The 26,916-nt window shown below is 41.2% G+C and overlaps 1 long non-coding RNA gene across 1 annotated transcript; it reads right to left on the minus strand.

The window, feature by feature from the left end:
• LOC131518996 (uncharacterized) lies at nt 1-24,065 on the minus strand. Its single transcript, XR_009265399.1, has 3 exons — nt 22,922-24,065; nt 979-1,010; nt 1-393 (listed from the first exon to the last, which is right to left on the minus strand). It is a non-coding gene; the product is annotated as an uncharacterized LOC131518996 (long non-coding RNA).
• Nucleotides 24,066-26,916: the final 2,851 nt, after the last annotated feature.

Below are 26,916 nucleotides of genomic sequence, written 5' to 3' on the forward strand. Positions count from 1 at the left end.
AACAAACCAGACACATGTTTATATTGGGATCAATACACAGCTCTCATTTTTTCTTTGCATAATTTTGAACCAGGGAGAGACAGAGTAGCTGGCTGATAGACATCGAAATATCAAATAGGTTAGGAATGTGATTTAGGTGTGTGGCCAAAATGGGCTTTCTATTCAGACCCCCAGAATGGCAGCCTTGCCTGAACCAAGATGATAGCTCTCAGAAATGGCAGCACTCCCCTGAAGGGTGGGAGACAACAGACACTTCCTGACAAGCTTCACTCATGACTAAAGGCAGACTGGAGTCAACCGATTTCTGTAGACCCCAGAGACGAAGGAGAGTGAATGGAGTCAACCATGCTCAATTCTTTCCTCCAAACTCCTCCATCAAGTAGGTCACTGCACCTGTAGAGAGTGATGAAAAGGCAGGGGTGATTTTTCAGGCAGAGTCTTCTCTCCAGTATAAAACTGAAGCATATTTTTTTCTAAAAAAAAAATCCTGAGGGTTTAATGGGGGAGGACCTGGACTCTTCATATAAGAACTGGTGTCTTAGCATGAAGCCCTCTTGGGGCACCTGGGTGACTCCGTTGGTTAAGCGACTGGCTTTGGCTCAGGTCATGATCTCATGGTTCATGGGTTTGAACCCCACATTAGGCTGTCTGCTGTCAGCACAGTGCTTACTTCTGATCCTCTGTCTCCCTCTCTCTCTGCCCCTCCTACACTTGCTCTCTCTCTCACTCTCTCTCTCTCTCTCAAAAATAAATAAACTTAAAAAAAAAAAGAATGAAACCCTCTCATTCTGTTTGGAGGAGCCCCAGCCAGCCCACCCACCCACCCAGAAGTGAAGCCAGTCAGTTCACATGTCTTGGCTGCCTCTACCAAGCTCATGGTCATGGGAAGAAACCCCGAATTCTCTAATAAGAGAAGCACATTTGCATAAACAGAAAGGAAATTCATCAACTAGGCTTTTATTCACAATATAGGCATACCTTGCAGATATTGAGGGTTCAGTCCGAGACCACTGTAATAAAGTGAATATCACAATAAAGAAAGTCAAATGAATTTTTTTGTTTACAGTGCATATAAAAGTTATGTTTACACTATACTATGTTAAGTGTGCAAAAGCATTATGTCTAAAAAAAACCCTATGTTTATACCTTAATTAATACTTTATTGCTACAAAATGCTAACCATCTGAGCTTTCAGTGAGTTGTAATCGTCAGTCACAGATCACTATAACAAACATAAGAATAATTAAAAAGTTTGAAATATTATGAGAATTGCCAAAATGTGACACAAACACAGGAAGTGAGCAAATGCTGTTGGAAAAATGGTGCCCATAGATTGTTGTATGCAGAGTTTCCACAAAACTTCAATTTGTAAAAAATATAATATTTGTGAAGCATAATAAAGCAAAATGCTATAAAGTGAGGTATGCCTTTACCAAGAACTACCAGAATTTAAGGAAAGCCAATTGCACAAAAAGGACCAAGAAGACCCAATACAGAAATTGACATTCGAAGAAACTGACATAATTGAGAAGCCAGAAGAAACTTTTCACTTTAGGAGATACCTAATTAGCGCCTTCTGGGGAATGCTGAGGAAATCTATAAAATAAGAACAGCTCTGTCCTTGAAAAAGAAGCACGGAGCAAGTAGAAAGAGCTCATGGAATCAAATATATGCCGGCTAAAAGGAAGTAGTTTAACAGAAGACTGCAAGAAGAAGTTGCAAAATATTTCCCAGAGTGTAAGGCAAAAAGAAAAAAATAAGAAAAATTCAAGAGGAAAAGTTAAGGCATGGGGAATCAATCAAAAAGTGATCAAAGCAAACATAAGAAAATAGGAAGTCCACAGGGTGGACCCAGCCTGAAGCACCAATGATTCCTTACTGGTGGATCTGTGAGTCTGGCAGCAGGAGGCTGTAGGGCCGCCAGGCCCAGGTACCGACACTTGTCTCCTGACACTTGTCTCCTTCCGTCAAGTTTTCTTATCATCCCCTCTCCTACTTCCATTGTTCCCATTTGACTTCTGTTTAACAGAGAGCTTAGTGATCCGCCCCAGGTCGGAGCGCTCATTGTTAGGGCCTGAGCCCGCAGAACTACCCTGACCAGTCAGTCCTAAGGAAGCTTTGGCTTCAGGATGGTGTCAGAGAGAGCACTGCTGTAATACAAGTAGCCTGGGTATAAATCACACAGAATAAATTCTGGAAGCCCCAGGGGAAAAATTATTTGAGCTAAAGTTTAGAAGTTTAATATCTAAAACCAAATCCAATTATGAAGATGACTAAAATTGCCATTTTGTTAGATATACTTGTATGTGTGTGTTTGGAACAGTGGGAGCCATTTGGGCAGTTATTGCACCTCTGTGTGATTCATTTTCCTCCTCTGTGAAATGGGGAGAGGAAAGTACTGGCTTCATTGGGTTGCCATAAGGATTTGATGAATTCCTATGTCTAAAGTATTTAAAGCAATGCCTGGTCTATACCAGGTACTCAATAAAATGTTTGTTGCTACTGGTTTATAATGAGTAGTAGATCATTAATAAAAGCTACTCCTAAAAAAATAAAAATCTATAGAGAAGGACAAGCATGCTTTTTCTTCTAAAAAGCAGGTGACTCTTCATGTTTTGGAGGATCTCAACATTCTTGTCTGAAATTTTAGAAATTTAGAAATTTTTGAAATTTCCGAAATTTCACAACTTGATTTTCTTTTCATCCTCTTCATTAGATATGGGTTTATATATCAAACCTCTAACCCCTATTTCAAATAACTATTTCCCTCTGAGTTCCCCAAATTTATTCTGCATGATATATGCTCAGGTTGCTTGCTTGTATTACAGCAATGCTCACTCTGACACGATCAGCTTTGCCAAGAAGTGCTTTTCAGTCTTCAGGTTTTTGGTATTGTTTGGTAGGAAGCATTGCATTTATTTTCAACAGCACAGGATTAAGAAATAACACCTTACGAAAGAAAAAAAAATATCTCACGGCAGAAGCTTACCATCTGTTTGTGCAATGACCTCAATAGGTAACTCTGAATCCCCTTTGGTAAACTTCCTATTAGAATTCTGGCTGGTCTACTTCTTATTTGTTAGAAATAACTTTCACCAGAGGAAATTGGGCCAAAAACCTTGCCAGCGTATTTAACTCTTGTCCTTTAAGAAATTATACTTTGATTTTCGAGGTTTGACTTTGCTAGATAATGAAATTATCATGGTGGAACAAGCCATAGAAATAATAAATACAGTAATTCTTCTTTGCCTATTGTGTGTCTTTGCTATTCATAAATTTTAGGGCCTTAGATATTAGATACACTTACGTAAGGCCTCACGAACGGTAATTATCTTTTGGCCAAAGAAAAAGCCCAAACGAATGCTAAGCTGCATTATCGCTTGGCTTCTGACATGAGCTGATAATCAGATTTTCTTGCTTAAATCCATGGTGCTCGAACAATGCTACCCACTGTCTGTGCTTCCCGATATTACCCTTAATTAGAAAGAACAGAAACACAAATCTGAATTATTTCAAAATCTGGTTTCCATGGTCAGTGGTTTGAAGGGCTTAACTTTATTATCAATAAACCTGGCTTTATTGGCTAATGAAATCTGAAATGTGAAGCCTGGGATACAGGGAGTGTAATACTCTGATGTTTACACATCAAAATATCCAGTGTGGGCAAAGTGTTTTGTAATAAATCTTTGGATAATTGAATTATGATTCCTTTGTCCGAGTACAATCTAAAACAGCACTGAGGTCCTTCTATGCAATAGAAGTTCTAGGAATTAGCTTCCCGCTTGGCTCCTTAGGGCCAAGCCTAAGGAGAACCTGAAAGGAACTTCAGTTTACGTTTCCTTGAGATGTGACACCTTTAGGCTTAATAATGTATGTACCCATAGCTGTCAAGGAGGTGTTGACCTTTTATGTATTTTCTTCCACTTTAGTAGGTTTTGTTTGACAAGTTAGGGCACATAGTTGTAAGTGTGTGATGGTCTGGCCTTGTACACATACACATACCTCCCTCAATGTATTAGTTTTAAATATTCATGTTGGGCCCTTTGTGCTACGTAGAATAGTGTGTGGGCTGGCATCTGAGGATAAAATGAGAGATCGGTTGTATTTTTATTTATGGTCATGTAAAAAGAAGGCAAGGATGCCTGACCCTGTTTGAAGGGCTAATCAGTAACTAAGTGAAGATGATGACTTTGTTAGTTTCCTGGAAAACAGCACCGGGAAGCTAATTCCCAGAACTTCTATTGCATAGAAGGACCTCAGTGCTGTTGACAAATGTGTACACACATACACATCCCACGCACATATATACACATATGTCCTATTTTATACATAGCATATCTCTCTATATCCTGCTTCTCTGTGGCTGGTGGGGTCCTAAGTATCAGCGTGTTTGTAGACTGTGGCCTTGATCCCTTTCATTCTCCGTTTAATGGTATTTTTTTCCAAGACCCTATCTTTTCTTCTTTGTGAATATTATGCTTTTCCTTTCAACCCCTCATTAATATTTTCTCCCCACTCATTCCTTCATGACCTCTGTGCTATAGGTGCTTTGTAGTTGCTTCATCACCTAAACATTCATGGCAGCAGGAATTACTTTTCCATCTGTTTTCCAGAGGAAGATATTGAAGCTTAGAAAGATAGAATAATTTTCCTAGGATCACATATCCAGTAGATGGTGGAGGCAGGATTCCGACACAGATACCATTAATTCCAAATCCCATGATCTTGAGTACTCTGTTGTACTGTCCCACCAAATGGTATGTATGTTAGTTTCTTTTGGTTTATTTCCTTTGTCTTCATTGCAGTTCTATTTCATTGGCTGGGCTAGATGCCCTCTTTCTCCAGTTACCAGGGACCAGACTGGATTGGATTTGTCTGGAGTTCAGGCTCCTGTGATTTAAGAGTTATCATGGAGCTAGGTATTTGCTTTAGATGGAGGTATTGGGGTAAGAAGCATCGCTTTTACTACTTCCTGGGATAGCAATCCTAAGTGCCTATGGCGCTCCTGGCAGGAAGTATCAGGAAGATGCCATTTGGAAAAGCTAGATGGATCCTCCAGGACTATGAAATGGATGACCACAGGGGGAAAAATACCATCTAACCTGGATAATATAGGAGACTGAGCAGTGAGGGGTGGCTGGTTAAACACGGTAGACTGACCACATCTACTTATCTCCTCTCCCTCTCTCCAAACGCCGCAGAATTAGCAACAGAACAAAGCCTCTCAGATGGTATGCTGCAAATGGGTCACACGTGGGCAGAGATATTAATCTATTTAGTCTTCTTGATAGTGTTATGAGGGCTGGGATAGCAAGTAAAGTCAGACCAGTTGGCCTTGGCCTTGAATAGTCTTATCCATTTACCCCAGTGTACCCTACAAATGCCATCTAGTTTTTGTCTTATGTGATTTTGAAAATAATTGGGAACCACTGCTTTTAAACAAAATGCATTCACTCACCAGAAAGAAAAACAAAGAGAGGAGATAACATCAAGTGAACAATTTGAACAATTCTTTTGAAAGCTGTGAAGTTGGCTAAAATGTGGTCGCTGACCTAAGAGAATGGAGTGATTCCCAACACAAGTCTACATGGGGGTCCTACAAGGAGAGGTGAATCAATTCATTCTACCACCAAGAAACCTGGGACTTGAAGGTTTCACATAGCGTCTAAAGCAGGAAAGGAGCAAGGGGCTTAAAACAAGGGGCTGGTGGCAGTCTGGATCCAGAACTCCATTTTTCCTTTGCTCACCCTTGCAGAATCAGACAAGGATTTATTCTCTGGCAAAATTAAGGTAGAGTGGCTCTCAACCCAGGGACAGTGGGCTCAGAGATGAGGTGGACTCTCCAAATAGGGGTTTCTTGAAATTTTAGGTGGTAGTCTGTGGGACCTTCAGACCCTTTTTCCTGGTCTATCCCCAGAATTCGATCAACCAGACAAATATTTCCTGGAGCATTCTTCTGTGGAGAAACCAGAGAAATGCCCTTCACATTCTGACCTTGAGGGATCTGTCATGGGAAAGTCAAGCTCACTGCTTGTGATGCAACAGTGAAGCTGGGTAATCAACAAGTGAATCTAGAGTTTGCAGATAGCTTGTAGTGCCTTACTATTAAATATCAATGGATAGCCAAAATTGCAAATAAGTTTTTATAATTTTTAATTTTCAGAAGAATTTTTATGCTGATGCAACTGTTACTCAAGCTGTTAAGAGTATTTTTAGAGATGGTGACAACATTGGGACACATTTATGATAAATTGTTTTGAAATATAAATTTTAGTATGTCTAGAGTTGATTTTTGCAGACAATTTTTCTAAAAATATTTAACTCTTCATACAAATCTGTTTTGTGTAAATCTGAATTTAATTTTAAATTTAAATTTATACAATGGTATTTTCAGGTTTCCTCTGGACATTTCTGTAATTTGTGAAGGTCTTACAAGAAACTAAAAGTGGCTTGATGTTTTTCATATAATTCAAAACACTTGTTATGCAAGTCCATGTAGATCTTCCTACCTCACTGCACATAAGGAGGCTGGTTTTAGCTCCTTACACTGTGGTTCAGTCCATATATTGACAACAGAAAAATACCCCTTTATTTTAGTTGTAAGGGTTTGTAGCAAATATCATCTTTTTCATTTGGGGGCTAAGGAAATGATCTAGGATTTTTGGGCCCAGCTAATTGGAGAATGATGTCAACTAAGGCAAAGTGGGCCTCATCCTTATCAGTATCAGTACTGTCTTTATCAGAATTGATCAGTTTTACCAAGAGTGAAATAAACCATTCCATGACCACAGAATCCTCATATCACAAACAGGTCCCTGGGCACCAGGCAGAACAGTCAAGAGAGTGCACTTCACCCAACTCAAGCCGTCCTATGCAAAAAGCAATTCAAAGCCAACATGTGCTTGCCTCATTGGTAAGGTGGCGGTGGTGGCCCCGGAGTCTGTAGTGTCCCACTGTCAAACCTTGATACTGGAAGTCTCAACAAAACCTCATGATATCCCACTGGTTCTGAATTTCAATCCCTGCAGCCAACAAAATGTAACGGGCTATTGTAATCAGATGTGGACATTTGCTTTATCCCTGAAGTCTGGGGGGAATCACTCAAAGTAAACCACACGGATCAAGATTTGAAGTCATGTAGAGGTGCCTGGGTGGCTCAGTCAGGTGGCTCAGTGGGTTCAGCATCCCATTCTTGGTTTTGGCTCAGGTCATGATCTCATGGTTTGTGAGTTCAAGCCCTGCATTGGGCTGGGTTTCTCTCTCCCTCTCTTTCTGCCTCCGCTTGCTCTCTTTATCTCTCAAAATAAATAAATAAACTTAAAAAAAAAAATTTGGAGTCACATGGATGCCTAAATACTTGTTCCTAGAAGTAGAAAAAAAGTATGTAGAGTCTGAAAAGTAACAAATGCCTTCCCCAGGGGTGATGGTAATGGAGGCTGTACCCCTCTCATTGAGTGAGAAGTCAGCTTTGGGCTAGAGAAAGGGCTAAAGTTTTAAACGTAGACTGTCCTTACACTCAGTTTTTCATCGGCGTTGGCCCGTCACAGTGACTGGCTGCAGTGCATTTTACTCTAATGCTGAGTGGGAAGAGATTAAGAGCAGTGATTAAGACCACACAGGGCATGATCCTACTTCACCAAATGGTGGGTAATGCTTCACATAGAAGAAATAATCTTTTTATTCTATATTTATATTTAGACCCCCGGGGTAATATTCTAAGTGGCTATTTTCAATCACAATTCGAATTTCCTCTTGCTGAAATCCCATCCTTATTTCTTACTGTGGGTCTTCACGTTCAGTTAAAGGAAGGTTTTGGATTTCCCAAAATCAAGTTTAAGCACTCTCTGCCAAATACTACGGTATTGAGGAAATCCAAACCTTTCTTTCCGGACTGCAGCGGTGGTCCATTTTCATTATCATGTGGGGACACATACTCAGACAGAGAAGCCCCAATTTCTGTTCCTCTCTTCCCGTGTCTCTAATTACAATTGCTGCTAGGTGTCCTGAAGTTGATGCTTCCCCTATAGATTTTGCCGGGAGAGAAAGAAAAGTCACCGTCATTGGCTACTGTACTTAGAATGGTTCCTAAGCCCAAGCAAGAAAACCACAGTGATGTTGGCAAGCAAACAATTGAACAGTACAGGTGCTGGCAGTAGGCACTGCCCCAAAATCAACATGACTTGGGAGGAGAGGGGGTTGGAGAACAATGAAAGGTGCTTTTCATTCAGAGAAATTTATTTCTTTTAAATATTTGCAATCTGCGGCCGATAGCACAGGAGGCCACTTGGCATTACTCCCCCACAAAGGGGAGGGCTGGGTGGTAATGAGCAGATGCTTGAGAGGCCTGTGGCGTGAGGTGCACCATCCGTCAAGAAGATCAATATTGACTGTTCTTGTATCTTTGTGGGGAAAGTTTGCTCTTCTTAAACAAAACAAAACACAAAAAAAGCGGGGGCTGTGCCTTAATATATAGAGCATGGATTTGACTTCAGGCAGTAAATCAACTGCGAATAGCAAGGACTTCAGAGGTGGAACTGAGTACTCCCCTCCCCCGCCCAGTGACGACACGTTCAGCGTTTTAAGGAATAAAATGTATCTGGCTCGTGACACTGATCTTCTTTGCTCCCTCCATTCTTTTTCACTCCAGTTAAATCAGACCTTGACGAAGATACAATACGGCTGTAATACTGTACTTCAAAATCTGTTTAAAAATATGCGTTAATGTAGTTCACTTTGACTCCATGTGTACCAATAAAGCAGCATGTCTTTTGCCGCAGGTAGTGTGCTATGCACTGGGGTGACCAAGGTGAAGAAGACAACTGCTTTTGGTGCCTCAGTTTCCCCAGTGTGTCAAACTTAGATCACAGCAAGAATGCTGGTCATGACTGGCCTCTCATACCATGGAAAAGATTTTATATTTGATTCTTTAGATCAACGTGTAGTCTACTTCTTTAATATGCATACAAATCAGGGCTGCCTAGATGGCTTAGTCAGTTGAGCGTCTGACTTCAGCTCAGATCGTGATCTCAAGGTTCGTGGTTTCAAGCCCCACATTGGGCTCCCTGCTGTCAGCGTGGAGCTCACTTCGGATCCTCTTTCCCCCCCTCTCTCTGCACCTCCCCCTCTGTCTCCTTCTCTCTCTCTCAAAAATAAACAAAATAAAACATAAAAAAAAAAAAACCATGCATACAAATCAGCTGGGAACTTTGTTAAAATTCAGATTCTGATTCTAAGGCCAGGCCACAGAGTCTCCATTTCTTTCTTTCTTTTTTTTTTTTTTTAACGTTTATTTATTTTTGGGACAGAGAGAGACAGAGCATGAACTGGGGAGGGGCAGAGAGAGAGGGAGACACAGAATCGGAAGCAGGCTCCAGGCTCTGAGCCATCAGCCCAGAGCCTGACGCGGGGCTCGAACTCACGGACCGCGAGATCGTGACCTGAGCTGAAGTCGGACGCTTAACCGACTGAGCCACCCAGGCGCCCCTAGAGTCTCCATTTCTAACAAGCTCCCAGATGATGTTAATAATGCTGGTCCATGGACACACTTTGAGTAAGAAGAATCCACATATTATTGTACCAATCACCTGTGTGACACCTGTTAGCCATGTACATTCCTGGGCCCCCTTCTCAACTTTTTGAATCAAAATCTGCACCTTATTTACTTTTAAGTTTATTTATTTTGAGAGAGAGAGAGAGAGAGAGAGACAGAGACAGAGACAGAGACAGAGAGAGAGGGAGAAAGAGAATCCCAAGCAGACTTTGAGCTGTCAGCACAGAGCCTGATGCGGGGCTTGATCTCACAAACTGTGTGATCATGACCTGCGCTAAGATCAAGAGTCAGAGGCTTAACCGACTGAGCCACCCAGGCACCCTGATCAAAATCTGCATTAACATGTTCTCCAGATGATATTTATGCATACTAAACTTAGTTGATCATCAATTAGTTGATGGGAAACCATTGAACAGTTAAGAAGTTGAGTGCTTTGTTTATTATTGTATTTATTATGTTGGATTGTAGAAAGAGAAGGTGTAAAGGGAATCCCAGTGAGGTGAACCACAGGCAGGAAATGGGTGGAGAAGCTAAGACAGGACTGTAGGGGGGGATGGGTCTGAAGGATACTGAGAGTGTAAGGCTGACAGGATTCACGCTTGATCTTAGCCAAAAGGCCGAGAAGCGATGAGGCTGACAGGATTCAGTTATGAGTGGATCTACGGGTCAAGAAAGTTGGGGGAGGCCACAGTGACCTTCTAGGTTCTGGTTTGGATGTCTAAATTGCTGGTTGTGCCAATAAGATGGGGAAGCAATGGGGTGCGGGGTTAAGAACACGGGCTGGGGAGTGGGAAAGAGTAGATTTGATGCTGTCTTTAACGCTGACCACTTACACAGACTTGGCAAGTTCATTTTTCATCAGCAAAACATGGACGATGGTGTTTGTGAGGTAATATTAGGCCCATTTTGCAAAGGTAGAAATGGAGGAGTGGGGAGGGTGAGTTGTCCCAGCTCCCCTGGGTGGAGAGGAGTGGAGGTGAGGTTTCCATATGGACCTTCACTGTTTCGCAGTCCCCGCTCTGAACGTTTAGCTCCAAGGTTTGTCCACGGAGAGATGCTCTCAGGTAGTCAGAGGTACTCACCCAGCTATGAAAAGTTCCTTCTCATTTCACGTTCTCTCGAGGTTTCTTACTTCACCCCTGAGCTACCCCTGCCTCTCTACAACTGTAGAAAGCCCTTCCCTTTCATTTCCCTTAGCTCATCTAAGATGATTTTCAGAAAGACTTGACTTAAGATGGAACAAATACTGCTAGAAAAAATGCTGGCAGTGGAGGAAATTTATAAGCTACAGGTTTCTGAGCTTGCCTCAGTTAATCTCTCACACCCAGTTGCTGGGGCAGCTGGCCTGGGGTACTCGGTTCCTGGCCCTCTTCCCACCTTTTAACAGATTATGTGTCCTCTTAAGTTTCATCCCTGCAGGTCTGTCCTGCTCCTTGGTTTGTCGTCATGGCCAAGGGAGAGTTCTTACTCATTTCTTCCTAAGATCCTCCTTCTCGGTGTAAAGGTTCTGGCTTGCAATACAAGCCTTTTCCTCAGGGAATGGATGGGCTGGGGGAGTATGGGTGTGGGGTGAAAACTTCACCTTTCAGGTAAGATCCTATTCCTCATGCAAGAGTGGTTTGGACTCATAGATCCACTGGGTTAACACCACCTTAAACATACAGCATCCAAGCAATAATACCCAATCATATCCAAGCAACCAATCTCACACACAAACATTAATAGGAAGTTAGAACTGACTACATGTTCGCTGAATTGTTTTATTTAAAATTGAATCAGATTGTCCTAATTTATGACCTTATTCATGTTAATTATCTGATACCTTTCTCCTCTTTATTTTCCATTTTTATTTTTTATAATATTATTTCAAGATGGCAAAGCCCAACCTGAAACCTCCTTTTGCTTCAATCTTCTGTTTTCCTTCCCTATGGCCTGTGTCTCCCTGTGCCCTGTGACTGTAGTTGGAATTACCCCCATCAAGAAATCACATGGCTACCCCGTCTCTGCTTTCGAATCTTTGCTTTAAAGCCCCCTTGTCCAAGAAAGCATCTCTTATTTCTGTATATAAATTAGTACACTATCCTTAACATTTTTCCATCCCCCTTACCTTGTCTTGCTTTTCTTCTTAGCAATAAAACAATTGTCATCAGATATATTATACATGTATTTATTTTTATGTCATCTCCACTAGAATGTCACTTTTATGAGGACAGAGACTTCATCTATTACCAGTTTCTAGAATAATGTCTAGTATGTAGTATAACTCAGTAAAAATGTGTTGAATGGACAGATAAGTAAGTTAATTAGCTGCATGAATAAAATATATGGGAAGGATGTGCATGTATAGGTAATGGAAGTTCATTGCTTTCAGGATCATCTTATTTAAAGGATAAAGAAGCAAAAAAAAAATTAAAATATCACTTACTTATGGAAGTAAGAATGGCAGATGGCATGGATTATTTTAGGAACCAGAGACCTAATTTTATTTTGTATATTTCCCCTCTACCTTATAGCCCAGCACTTCTCATGAGAGAACTTGCTTACCTTCCTTCAGATTCACTGATCACATGAAGAATTTCTCTGAATCTCTTAAACTTAGAAGTTTATGTTTTCTGCATTTTCCGGTAAATTAAGAAACAATCCCAAGAAAGACCAGAGTTTCTTTAGAAACTCTAGAATATGTACAAATAAAAGCATAAAGACTTTGTTGAGGAGCATTTGAAATGTTTCAAATAGCAACAATGAAGAATTCATTGGCTTATGAAGTTGGTAAATCCACGGGACGGACTGGCTCAAAGCATGGCTGGATCCACTCTTCACTGATATTATCATAATTTTCTTTCTTTCTTTCTTTTTTAAATCTCCATTTGATATAATTCTCACTTTGGGTTTATTTTCAGAATGGATAGCAATAATGGGTCCTGGCAGCTACAGGCTTATAAAATCCTTAGAGCTTCTAATTTGAAAAGCAGAGAAACCTTCTTTTGCTCTGCATCTTTAACAATCCCCACCTCCCACCCAGTGATTCTGCTTGGCCAGACTTGAGTCTCATGTTCATTTCTGGAGCAATGAGGTTTGTGGGAGAATAGAGCACACCGGTCAACTTTTGGTACTTTGGCATTTAACCTTGACGGCTGCATTAATTACACAAAATACATGTGTGTGTGAGGGGTGGGTGGGTGGAGAGGACAGTGGGAGGCATAGTTTCCCCCAAATAAATTGATACAGGACATTTTACTTTGACATTTTGTGTCAAGCCAAAATGATACATACATGCATTAATTATATTCTATACAATGCGGCCACCTGAAGTATTATGACAACTTTGGACCATTTCGCTGACCTGAAAAGATAAATGAATTTACATGTCCAGTTTCCTACCTAAGAGAAAATAAGTTTTTAGGGAAATTGATAAGGCTGATAATTGTTACACTCTCATTTGGACAATGTATCATTTTAGAATGTATTTATTTATTTACTTGTATTTATATAGCAACAAGTCTGTTGCTTATGTGTAGATACCAGGATTATTTGAAAGGTTTTGTTTATTTAATGATAGTTTCAAAGACCCGGAGTAATGCAATTTGAATGAGATCTGTTGAGAATCACACTGTGATGCCCACTCAAACTCTTTTTTTTTTTTTTTTTAACAACATGTTAGGAAACTGAGTGGAAGGCAGACATATATTCACCTGGTTCAAAACCCCAAATATAAAAAGGTATTGTTCCCCTTTGCTGCAGTCTGCCTCATTCCCCTTCCCCCACAGGAAGCCACTTTTCCTGGTTTCTTGGGAATCCTTCCACATTTTCTCTAAGCAAATAAACGTGTATATATGAGCAAATAAAAGCGTGCAGGTAAGCTGCAGCAGTCTGGACTTTGCTGCCTTCACTTAACATAATAACTTGGGGGCTCTATACATAGCAGTACACTGAGAGTTTACTTTTTCTTTTTCTTACAATTTCAGAGTAACATATTTGAAGAATATACCTTAATTTAGCCAGTCTCCTTGATGGACCCTGGTGATTCCCCCTCATTCTCTCCCCTCCCCAATTCCCCAATCCCAATGAAATAATTAGGATTTCATATTTTGGAGCCTTGATGGCATGTATTAAAATTTATAAAAAAATAAAATATAAAATAAAATTAAAAATTATTTAGATTTTTGACCCAGTCCACTTTTGTTAGTTTTATAGAGAGTAATTTGGGCTTAGTGCCAGCCAACTGATGTAATTCAATTCCAACCTCTTAATTATTTTCAAAATACAATGAAAGGATGGAAAATAATTGCCACTACTGGTCTCTGAAAAGTGTGTGGCTTCAAGAGTTGGTATACTAGAATTGGATGGTTTTGATGGGCAACCATACCTTTGAGAAACATCATGGTTAACAATTACATGGCTTGCTCTGAAAGCTCTAAATTCCTTGCCATGTTGATATTTGTCTTAAATTTGGGGACATGAAGTCTTCAGGCATGCTGGGATTGAAGGGGCACCCCCTTGAGGGGTATATGAAGACAGCAGGGACTCTGCAGAGATGAGGGGCTTACTTGGCTGTAAACAGCACAGATGAGCAGCAGCCTTTGGTACTGGGAACCATATCTAGATAGGAGCAGAGCCCTCTAAGTAGCAAGGAGGGCAGTTAGTGTTAGGCACCTGGGAGCAGAGGAGGGTTGAGCTAGTTTGGTTCGGTTGCGGTTGCGAGGCAATGGGGAAACATTTCTTTTTTCTTTCTTAAACAAAGGGGTGATGTCATTCAATTGTACCTAGCAGCAGCCATAGGCAATGATTGAGGGGGCGAGCTTGCAGCCAGGAAAACCATTTTTGAGGCGACTACAATCATCTAAGTGAGAAACAAGGAGAGCAGAAACACAGCAGGGGAGTTAGAGGAAAGGGAGTGACCAAGAGAGACATTTAAGAGGTAACATCCATAGGACGTGACCATGGATTACAGATGAAGACTGAGGGAGAGGGCCAAGTGGGGGAGGGTTATGTATTCATTAAGCCTTTCAACAAAGGAAGATTGAGCACCTATTTGGTGACTGGCCCCATGCTAGCTTCTGGAGACATACAAAGTTTCCGTCCTGTTGGGATGTGTCTTTTCAGAAAGGCAGAAATTACCAAGTAAACAAAGAAGCAAGACGGGTGAGTTGCCTCATGCCTCTTCACAATCAGCTTCTCCTCTACCCCAGTCTGAGACAACCACTGATTTATTTAATGTTCCTATAGTTTTGCCTTTTCTAGAATGCCATGTGCATAACTGTGAAAATGGTTACAAATGTGTATGTGTTTGATGAAACTCATACAGCTGGACACTAAAAAGAATGAGGTCTACTCTATATAAATCACGCCTCAGTAAAACCCACATGAAAAAAGCTTGTATACCAAAAATGTAAAAAAATAAGAAAAAGATAAGGAAAAATGGATTAATGGATAAGAATAACCGGCATGGCAGAGGGCTGGGGGTATTTAAAATATGGAGGTCAGGAAAGCTGTCTATGAAGAGTTTACATTCTGCCCACGATTTGTATATTTCACGTGTTCGTGGGGGGAAAAAGAAAAAGAGACCATTGTGGCTAGAATATAGTTAATAAAGAAGAGAGTTGCATAAACTGAGATTAAGAGGCAAGCAAAGTGCAGATTGTGAAGAGCTTTTTAGGTCGCAGTGAGGAGCTTTGGATATTATCCTAAATGTAATGGGAGGCCATTGAAGATTTTGGGTGGAGCTGTACCACCTTCTGATTTCCTTTTTTAAATGATCTCCGTGTTGTCATTTGGGTAATTAACTATAAAGGGAACAAGTGCGAAAGCAGGGAGACCAATTAGGAGACTACAGTAAAAGTCCAAGTGAAAGATGAAGGGGAACCAGATGGCCACTATGGCAGTAAGATGGGAGCAGGTGGGTGGGAGTTAGAAATAAGTTGTAGATGGATGAAACCAATAATCCTGCTGATGGTTAGGATATGAGGATAAGGGGATCCAGAGTGATTCTTATTTCTTTGGTTTGAGCCAACTGGATGATGGTTCTGTCACTTACCTGGTTGGAGAATTAGTGAGGATTCATTTTAGGGAGGAGAGTAAAGATTATTTCCCTCATAGACACAAAGAGAGTCACAAAGTTTGGGAGATTTTGGAGATTGCCATCTTGATTAGTCTAGATCAATCACATTCACCCTTGAAATGGCTTCTCCCAGATTTTGCCTCTCAACGCACTGTTCCTTGAATAACCCCAGTAATCTCACATCCCTGGATCTTTCAAGTTTCTATTCTTGTGGACTAAGGACAACCCACAAAATTACAAAAATGGCTACAATAATTCATTGCACCCCCAAAAGTATGCCTCTTTAAAATGGCTTCTTTTTTTCAATCCTCCTATCAAGAGGTAAAGCTCATTTCTCCACTCCTTGAATCTGTGCTTGGCCAAATGACTTATTCTGGCCATTGGAACCTTAGAAAACATGACATAAAGAGAATGTTGAAAAGTACTTGTACATCGAGGCTTGTCTGTCTTACTGAAGGAAACTCCTCCATCTTTCCATGAATGAGTTCAGCCTAACTTCCTGGATGATGCGAAACTTGAAGTTGTCACTCCAGCTAACGTTATCAATAGAACATTAGCCTTGGACTTTCCTTTCTGGGCTATGATCACAATGTCAGATGCCAGGCCCAGGATGGTGGCAATGGTCAAAGAAGGAGTGTTTGGAGTCCCAATTGGCCTACTAAGCAACCAGGATCTTCCCTTCAGCAGACAGATGGAATGTGCCTCTTGTAACACACCTAACCTTTTGGTTAAAAGCAACAAATGCACATTTACTTAAATAACAAGAAGGAAGTAGAGTGCTATTTTTGCTCTAAATGAACCAAACCCAAGTGGCATGAAGAGAAAAAGGAAGCTAAACCTATTTTCTTATCAGCTGAGCAGAAGTTAGCGAAGGAGACCATTCTATCTAATGGAACTGAACAGACACATTCAAATGGGCGTATTTATAGATGTTTTATTTGTTTGTGACTTAGAATAAAGCTCTGAACTCGAGGAAAATATTGTGAAGTCCTGAGAAGGTTGTAAGGAAGTCTTGGGAGCAGATGACCTGAATAAGAAAGGGAAGAAAATCTGGGGGCTGAGATCAGAACTCAAAGAAATAGTATTTAAGGAGTATGCACGGGAGGGGAATTGAGAAGGCAAGATCTAGAACGGTGAGGAAGAAGCAGAAGCCAACAAGAGGCATGGCGATTTGAAGTACCCAATTGATATTTAGATTTTTGAGTTTGAATTCCAGAGTAACCAATGACTAGCTGTGTAATGTTGGGCAAGTTTCTTAACCTCTCTTTTCTTTAACTTTCCTAAGTTAAAATGGGGGGATACTAATATATTTAACTCCTAAGGTTTATTCCTAAGGTTTATTGTGTGGGATAAATATCACAATATAGTTAGAGTTTTCGGAACAGTGTCTGGCCCATAGTACATACCCAGTAATCATTAGCATTATTGTTATGACGCTTAAAGGAGGCAATGGGTTTCAACAAGGAGTGAGAAACTATCTGTCATCAAATACTAAGGAAAGACGAGTAAGAAACACACGAAGAATGTTTATTTGATCTAATAACTAGATGTGTTGGGAACACTGGCAAGAATAGTTTTCCCAGAGTCATAGAGCTCAAAGTAGGTTGCTGAGACTTGAGGCTCAAGGAGGAAATGAGACTTCTGGTGATCCAGGCTTGGCTCCATCGTTGGCTGTGTGACCTTGCACAAGCTTCCTAAACTCTCTGGATCAGTCTTCTCTGCTATAAAGCAGGAGGAGGAGGAGACTTGGTGATCTGTTCTCCATTTTGAAATGTTGTCAGCCAACCAATGGGAATTCAGATGGTCAGTCAGCAAAATGTTCTAGAAGTGATTTTTAAAAAATTTTTCAGATGGGAGGGTCGATGACCAGCCAAAGTTTATGGCTCCCCACTTCTCATTTTCCTTGGTGCTGCTCCTTTCAGAGCCAGACATACATGCCAGTATAGTAATAAATGCAGACGAGAGTGCGTTCATGTAGGTGTGCACCAACAAACACAAATTGTGGTCCTGAGACCCATACAACAAGACTATACATAAGCAGATTATGTCACAGACCACAGATTCGACCCTCCACCTACTAAAAACCTACCATGTTCTGGGTTTTCTGCTAGATATTGGGGGACACATGGATAAATCCATTAGGATGGTTGTCACTGAAGAGCTTATAATTTAATGGGATGATTAGGAATTTACCAAAGACAAGGTAGCTGACTGGTAATAAGATCTATGATACAATTCAACAAATATTTATTGAATGCTCTGTCAACAACTGTGCTGGGTACTGGGGAGAGAGGCCTGAGAAAAATAAGGAGAGTGTAAAATTATTTCTAATCAGAAGTCTCATAAACTTTCTGTTGTTTTTTTTTTTCTATGAGGTACGTTGATTGATAGTCACCAGGTGATCTCAACATGTCACCTGGGAGGTCTGCTGCTGGCCTCAGTCTTTGCAGTAGAGTAAGGGAACCATGGGAAGATGGGGGTTGGGATGGGGGGAACAAGCTGGGATCTTGCTTTCCTACACTCACCCAGTTTCACTGGGAAGCCACCATTCTCTTTTCAGAACTGAGAGGGTAGCACTTCCCACATCCGTAAGTGTGCTTTGGGAAGGTTTCTGTGATCACTACCCTGCTCCACTATTCTGTTGGCACTGATATCAGCCTCAGCACAATTCACTGTCTGGAAAAGTCTCACCAAGTTTGGAGACCCCTGTGTTGGAGACCACAGAAGCTTCCTGGGGAAGACTCATTTCTGCTCTTCCCATAAGAGAGGAAATGGCTTCAAAATAAGGAGACATATCTCCTGCCAGTTCTCAGAATCACATTATAGCCGACTAAGGGTGGATGAAGCTGATTGGGTCTTGCAGGTCTGTGTCCCTGAAGCTCTCTTGCTCTTTCTTTGTCATATCCAGAGGCTCTCATTCCTCTCCTACTAAAACTTGTGAGAAAACTCTCCGATTCTGACAGGACTCTTTCAGGTCACTTGCCCTCGTGAGGAAATGGTGGCTCCCACTGGAACCTTAAGTGTACGGTTCTCACCACTTTCTTGCAAAGAGCTTGGGGTGAGACTTGCCATCCACCCATCCCTTGGTGAAAACCACTTTTCATGGGTTGACAGAAATCTGCATTTGGGGGCAATTTCCAGTCATTTGGCTTTTGAGAGGAAACGGTGCAAATACAAATCCAGGGATTAGTTCTTGGGAAATTCAGGAAGTGTTTTGCAGAAAGGGAGGGAGAGAAGGACATTTGTCAAAGTGCCTGTGCTGCTAGTCCTCATATAAATGCTCTCTCTCCTTTGTTCCTACCGGACTCTGAAGAATACAACTCAAGCACAAAGCAAAGGAGGCACTGGCAAGTGAATGCAACAGTGTTTTCTAATCTGTGTGGATGAAAATCACACAAATTTTGATTCTCTAAAGAGTCTTCCTTAGCATGCTGGATTAATCGCATGGATTAATAAAACACAGACGCCTCCACTCACTGGTGCCTCCTGGCCTTTGTACTTGCCTTTCCCCCACCGCCTTGCTTTCTAAAATTCTATGGAAAAAAAAAATCCTATGGAACTTTGAAGGAACAAAAGTCATTTTCTATGAGTAAATTTCTCATTTTCTATGAGGCATTTTCTATGCTGGCCATTGGTCCATCGGTTCAACCCGCCTAGAAGGTAGGCTCTCTGAGTTTCTCAGTGTGCAGAACCCTTGTTTGAGCTTGTATACCAACCTCTGTGCCTTGGGGAAAACCCAGGGTGTCTTTTGGACCCTACACTTTGCATAGTTTGCTGTGAGTGAAGAGTAGCACATTACAGAACAATGACTAAATTAAAGGCATGTAGTGCATGGTGAAGGATACTAGATAAGGGCTCGGTTAGGAATGTGTATGCTGGTCTCGACTCTGTTTTAACCTATTTAACTTTCATAAACCCAAGCCGCCTTGTTTTCTGGGATAAGATCATTCAGCCCAGGTCTAAATGAACAACAACTAATTTTCGATGAGTGGGACTGTGGTACCAGACGTTGTTTTACGCCTATACCTGAAGTATTCATTTAATCCTCAGAGACCTTATGAGGTGCCATGGTATTATTTCTATATTCTGAAACAGTAATTGGGACCAGCAATGTCCAGTATCTGACTGGAGTTCATGCCACTGCTGCGGGGTGGAACTGAGAGAAGGCTGAGATCCAGCATTCTCCCAAGCTGAGATCCTAACCAGTGGTACTTCCTTGCCTAGAGCTGGTTCGTTTAAGCCTTGTTTAATGGTGCCTTCATCCAGTAGATAGATTTCTATGCTTCGTCTGAACATTTCTTTAAAAAAATTTTTTTAATGTTTATTTTTATTTTTGAGAGAGACAGAGAAAGAGAGCGCGCATGTGCGCACACACACACACACACACACACACACACACGCATGAGTGGGGGAGGGCAGAGAGAGAGAGCGGGAGACACAGAATCTGAAGCAGGTTCCAGGCTCTGAGCTGTCAGCACAGAGCCCGATGCAGGGCCCAAACCCACAAATGGTGAGATCATGACCTGAGCTGAAGTCCAAAGCTTAACCAACTGAGCCACCCAGGTGCTCCCTTTTTAAAAAAATTTTTTAAATGTTTTATAAATTTATTTTATTGAGTCATCTAGGCACACCGAAGCAAGAGGGGGCCACAGGTGGGCTCCCCCTTTAGGAGCTACCTGCTACCCATCTTAGAATCTCCGGGTGGTGGGTACATGCGCCATCTTTTTCTTGGTCCAGCTTCAGCGCCCTCACTAAGATACGGGGGGCATGCCCGTTGTCTCTCTTTGTGCATATATGGGGTAGCTGGTCTCTTTACTTTTGATTCAAAATCGTATTTGCCGAGTGCCCACTCTGTGCCAACCAGTAGCCAGCAAGACACGGTCTTTGACATTTCAGAACTGGCTTTGTAGGAGAGGATGCAGCAAATGAAGCCACTAAAATGTATAAGCAACATAATTAGGGATTGTGCAAAAACACACAGTAGGAGTAAACTTGGCACAACTCCCTGCAAAAGTGACAGTTAAGTCTGGATCAGAAAAATAAGGAGGACCTAGTTACATGAAGAGCTTGGGGAAGAAAAGTATGTTACTAATTTTTAGGGCAAGACCTAGGAAGTATATTTTTAATAGGATTTCCTCACATCTCTCTTTAAAAAAAAATAAAGTCTTCGGAAAGATCAATAGAATGTATCCAAGTTGAACAGAAGAGAGAAAACAGACTGCAAAGAAAAGAACGTTCTAGTGGTTATGTGGAACAGGTACCAAAGTGTTTATTGTTGGAAGCCCAGAAAGGGGGGAGGAAGTGAGGCTGAAGAATAATTTGAAGCAATAATGTCTGGAAATGTGCTAAATTTGGTGAAAAATGTAAACACACACATTCAAGAAGCTATGAGAATTGCAAATAGATAAACTCAAAGAAATCCACATAAAGACACATCCAAATTCAACTTCTGAAAACTAAAGATAAAATCACCATGATCTGTTACCCTTAAATGCCTGGTGTAAATTTTTAAAATTTACAGATTTGGGGGCACCTGGGTGGCTCAGTCAGTTAAGCATCTGGCTCTTCATTTCTGCTCAGGTCATGGTCTCATGGTTTGTGAGTTTGAGCCCTGCACCAGGCTGACAGTGGGGAGCCTGCTTAGGATTCTCTCTGCCTCTCTCTCTCTCTTTCTCTCTCTCTCTCTCTCTCTCTCTCTCAAAATAAATAAATAAATAAATAAATAAATAAATAAATAATTTTTTAAGAAGTGAAAAGTTAGTGTTTTAAGGGCACAGAAAAAGTGATAACTGGTTGTATTAGTAAGGGCACAGCAAGAAGTATTTGGCACACATTCAAGGGTTTCACAGATAATAATTCAGTGAAAGGGACAATAGGCAGAGAGGGGTCTTGCCCATCTTGAGAGGAATGGCACATTCATTTATCCTTTCTTCTGAGGGAAGATTTTATTCATTTATTTTTAATTTAAAACAATTTTTTTAATGTTTATCTTAGAGAGAGAGACAGAGCATGAGCAGGGGAGGGGCAGAGAGAGAGGGAGACACAGAATCTGAAGCAGGCTCCAGGCTCTGAACTGTCAGCACAGAGCCTGATGCGGGGCTCAAACTCACAAACTGTGAGATTATGACCTGAGCTGAAGTCGGACGCTTAACCGACTGAGCCCCCTAGATGCCCCTGAGGGAAGATTTTAATCTGTCTGTACCTTTTCCTCCTACTGTAACACTCAGATTATAATAGGGTCTTATGTTAGCGGCAATCTTTAATATTTTATGAAATATTCTTCGATATGTATTTCTAGGATGGAAAATGTATGCAAAAAGTGTATTTTGACTTTTCCTTCATAAGCAAGGAATTTAGCAAGCCATGCTTATTCCCAGTGCCCCTTAACTTCCCAGTCTGTAGTTATGTCATTTAGAACTTGGATTACTATCTACTAAAGTAAATCTTTCATTTAATTAATTATAAGTACATTGATTTTAATTCAACTATATAGCTCCCCTGATGTGTTTGAACCATATTATTTACCATAATCATTTAAAACCAATTTTTATGCTTACATTTTGTTTTCTGTGTTCACCCTCAGCCTTCTGCTAACTCTGATTTTTAATTTTTTTTAAAGTTTATTCATTTTTGACAGAGAGAGACAGACAGACAGAGCATGGGCAGGGGAGGGGCAGAGAGGGGGAGAGAGAGAGAGAGAGAGAGAGAGAGAAGAGACACAGAAAATCCAAAGCAGGCTCCAGGCTCTGAGCTGTCAACACAGAGCCCTACACCAGGCTTGAACCCACAAACTGTGAGATCATGACCTGAGCCAAAGTTGGAAGCTTAACATACTGAGCCACCCCAGCGCCCCACCTTTCATTTTTAATTCTTAGTCTTGATTAACTTTTCAGGTTATTAGGACACTATCAAGTAAAATTTTAAAGGAGTATACTTATTTGGTTTGTTCTTTTAAAATTTTTTTAAAATATTTATTTATTTTTGAAAGAGAGTGTGCAAGCAGGGGAGGGGCAGAGAGAGAGGGAGACACAGAATCCGAAGCAGGTTCGAGGCTCTGAGCTGTCAGCACAAAGCCCGACACGGGGCTTGAACTCACGAGCCATGAGATCCTGACCTGAGCCAAAGTTGGATGTTTAACGGACTGAGCTACCCAGGTGCCCCTGGTTTGTTCTTTTTTTATTTCACAAGGCGTGAGCTTCCTGTTTGTCCTCCATACCAGAATTCTTTTAAATCCAACCAGCAGAAGCCTGCCAAGCGCAGTGTGGGGGCCTGCTTTCAAATTAGTTCCCCTCCCACTAGTAAGACAGACTTACCTTCTAGAAGAAGAGCTGTCTTCCGGGTGCGGTCATCTTCCCGAGCAAACTCCTCTACGGAGCCGCCAGCCGACTTGCCTGCAGGTCTCATCACATTTAACTAAGTCACGTGTCCTCCTCTAAGCCAATCACGGTGAACAGAATGAGATTATCATTAACAGAGATTTTTCCTCAAACTCGGGGTCAGGCTACTTCTCAGAGGTGTGGCTACCCGAAAGAAAGGTGGCTTCTGTTTGCAGACAACCTGGTGTCATGCTGTAGCTGTTTTCACAACAGCGTCTGCTGCATTTTCCTTACTATTAATTTGGGGGTTTTGTTTTGTTTTGTTTTTGTAATGTTGGTGATTCCGTTTAGTCGTCCCAAGAAGATCTTGATGTTGTTATTGGACACTTAATTTACTTGGAAGTGGTCCTTATCTCAGCCTGCTCTGTCTTGTCTCTGCTTACTAGCTTTGCCTGGCATCCTGTTGTTTTTTAGTCACCGAGTGCTCCTGTGCTTTCGTCTCATCCTGGTCTTTTGCAGGTTTCTGATCTTATTCAGTAAGGCTATGTTCTTCCCATTAAGGATGCTGAGCTCTGTTTTGTTGGTTTGTTCATTTGTTTTTTTCCTGACTCAAACCCTACTTAATCTTTCTCCATCAGACACTTTTATTTTCCTTCCGAATTCGCAGCTCCCCTCTCTGGAAATCTCTTCCGCTCTCCAGCGCAACGGTGCCTCCCTTCACGTTCATTTCCTGCCCTGAGCCTAAGACCGTCCAAGCAGTTTGACAGCGATGTACCATCTCATCTTCCGTCGTTGAACTGGGCAAGCGCAGACGTCTTCCAGCCAGCCCTGAAAGCCCGCCTCCATAGAGCCTTCGAAACCCTTCATGTCATCTCTCTCTTCCTCAAGGTCTCTCGGTGACTTCCAGTCTCACGTTCCAGTTTGTGAAAGGATGTCCTGCTTGCAGGACTCTGCCTCTCGCCGGCCACGAAGACCAGTCTGTGTCTACATCTCCAAGCTCTGTTTTTTCAAATTCCCCAAATGATTGGTTGCAGGAGGTGTTTTTGTGAGCCTTCAGGATGATTCATTCTCGCCTTCTTTTTGCCGTATGTAACTACATTTCCATTTTATACAGCAGTATATAAAGTCATATTTTTTCATCTTTGAGTGAGCAGCCGTCTGGGGTCCTTGATGCTTTCTAGAAGACATGATGTACAAGTGCCATTTGCCTCTGTTCATTATCCACCCGGAAGCTGTTAGAATCTTTTTCAGGCCTACTGCTGACAAGTAGGTTGATGGTACAGGGCTGGACCTGTTCCCAGGGTTTAGCCTCCATCCTACCCCTAACCACACCTCCACCTGGTGTTGCTTTCCCAAGGTGAGGTGGGACCTCCCACCCACTGCCTGCTTTTCTGGTACTCCTAGATTGTAAGAGGGATTACAACTCCAGCAAGCATCGTTACCACGAAGCTAGCCTCTGTCCTAACACTTGACATATAGGATCTATATCTTTTGGGATAGGCTGTGCATCTGCTACTCTCCTCTGTCCCTCATAGATTCAAGCACGGTGTTAGGGCATGGATCAGAGAAATACATGGCCTGCCTCAAAATCTCGGTGTGCAGTACATGGAGGTGACTATTTGTTTTTATTTTTTTTCTGGCCCACAGACCCTTGTTATCTGGGCTGGGCTGGGTGGACAACTGGGTGGGGGAAATATCTCCCTCCTATTTTCCCATTAGCTGGGGCTCCTTTGTTAATCTTCCAAAGTAAGGCTATGGCATTGGCAGTTGCTCTCTTTCCTCCATCTCATTCTTCATAAAAATGCTCTTAGAATTCATCATAGAGTGTCTCACAGGCTTAGCTTTTCATAAAATGTGAGGAGAGGCTGTACCGGGGAATGATGGCCAGAAGTTCACACTGTTCTTCCAATAATGGATTTTTACTCGGAAATGTTGAGATGATGGAACTTTTGCTGTGTAACCTCATTTTATAGCATCCACAAAAGTGGTAATTACATGGCACAGGCTATCTGTGACTCCGTGATGTCAGCTCTGAGATGGGCTGACAACAGCTCCTCCATACTTCTCATGGCTTGGTAAATCACTTCATTTTTCACACTGAGCTTCTCGCCCCTTTCTCTCACCATTAAGGCTTGGAATGAGACTACACAGATAACCAAGAATGCATTTTTGACGTTATGTAGTGAAAGTTGTCTTCATTCATAAATACCTTGTGAGCTAGTCTTCGCTTCAACCTGTGACTCTACCAAGATTCTACCTGACATGACAACAGATCTCACAGGAGCAATGTCACAGAGCATCTGGACACAGGAGGCCTACTTAGTGAAATCATGTCAATTGCTGAGGGATTCTGCCCAGGATGGCCAAGCCACTGGAAACCGATGCATTTGTGTAGGAGTGCCTCCTGAAGTCACACGGAGGCTTCTAGAAGGAATGAAAATTCTTCTTTGCTAACTACATCTGTTAGAGGCTTACTTGGTTTCAACATTTTCTAGCATGGCACTGAGATGATTTATAAAAAGAAAGCTCTTTTGTACATTTGAGTCTTGAGCAACATAAGTTTAAACCACATAGGTCCACTTATATGTGATTTTTAAAAACATAATATACAGTACTGTAAAAATATTTTCTCTGCCTTATGATTTCCTTAATAACATTTTCTTTGCACTAGTTTATTTTATTGTAAGAATGTAGTATATAATACATATAACATACAAAATATGTGCTAATCGGCTGCTTATGTTATTGGTAAGACTTCTGGCCAACAGTAAGCTATCAACATTTAAGTTTTTGGGGAGTCAAAAGTTACTGCTCAAGGGCTGGTGCTCTTAACCCCAAGTTGTCCGAGGGTTAACTGTATATAGTTAAGTGCTAGTGTTTATAATGTTTATCCACTCATGCACCACAGTTATATGCTGCAATGAATTAAGGTGAGTTAGCCCACAGTTACATCAGCAATAACATATTATTTATTTAAAGATTTAAACTTTGACAAATTTTAATTTAACATTTAATGGAGTGTAATTAAGGAAAGTGATCACTGTCAAAACTATGGAGGAATGGGTACCTGGGTGGCACATTTAAGTTAAACATCCAACTCTTGATCTAAATGCAGGTCATGATCTCACAGTTTGTGGATTCAAGCCCCACATCAGGCTCTGTGGTGATGGCATGGAGTCTGCTTGGGATTCTGTCTCTCCTTCTCTCTGCCCTTCTCCTGCTTGTGCTCTCTCTCTCTCTCTCAAAATAGTAAAGTTAAAAAAAATTCAAAAAAAGCAACACATTAAAAAAAAACTATGGAGGATTATCATAAGCTTCCTCTATATTTGAAAACAACAGGACTTGTTTTCTATGACTTTTTCATCATTAAATGTTGGAAGAATCTAATTAATAGATCACAATATAATTATTTATATTATTATGAAAAAGTCATTGCAGAAAGTATGGCCAAAGCAGTGAGTTTTCAGATCCTCCTGACTTGACAAAACTTATCATTGTTTCAAAGACTTATTTAGACTTTCCCCATATGTGTAGGTATTACCAGAACTTCAATCATAGAAAATGTAAAGCTGTATATATTCTGCCCTAATTTACCATCACATCATTTTTCTCTAATGCCTCATCGTGTTGTCCAACAAACATTTTTTCATATTTTTTAAAAAAAATATTTATTTTGAGAGAGAGAGAGAGAACAAGCGGAGGAAGGAGAGAGAGAAGGGCAGAGAGAATCCCAAGCAGGCTCCATGCTGTCAGCACAGAGCCTGATGCAGGACTCAATCCCATGAACCTTGAGATCATGATCTGAGCCGAAATCAAGAGTCGGATGCTCAGCCAACTGAGCCACCCATGCGCCCCCATTTTTACCCATTCTTTTAATGGTTCAACAATGCTATACCCAGTTGGCTTTCCATCATTGAATTAAGCATCTCTCCCTTATGGGACAAACAGGTTGCTTTTATTCATTTTTTTCCTTTCATGAATAACTTTGAAAT

This window comes from Neofelis nebulosa, chromosome 8 (genome assembly GCF_028018385.1).
Source record: "Neofelis nebulosa isolate mNeoNeb1 chromosome 8, mNeoNeb1.pri, whole genome shotgun sequence".
Classification (NCBI taxonomy): Eukaryota; Metazoa; Chordata; class Mammalia; order Carnivora; family Felidae; genus Neofelis; species Neofelis nebulosa.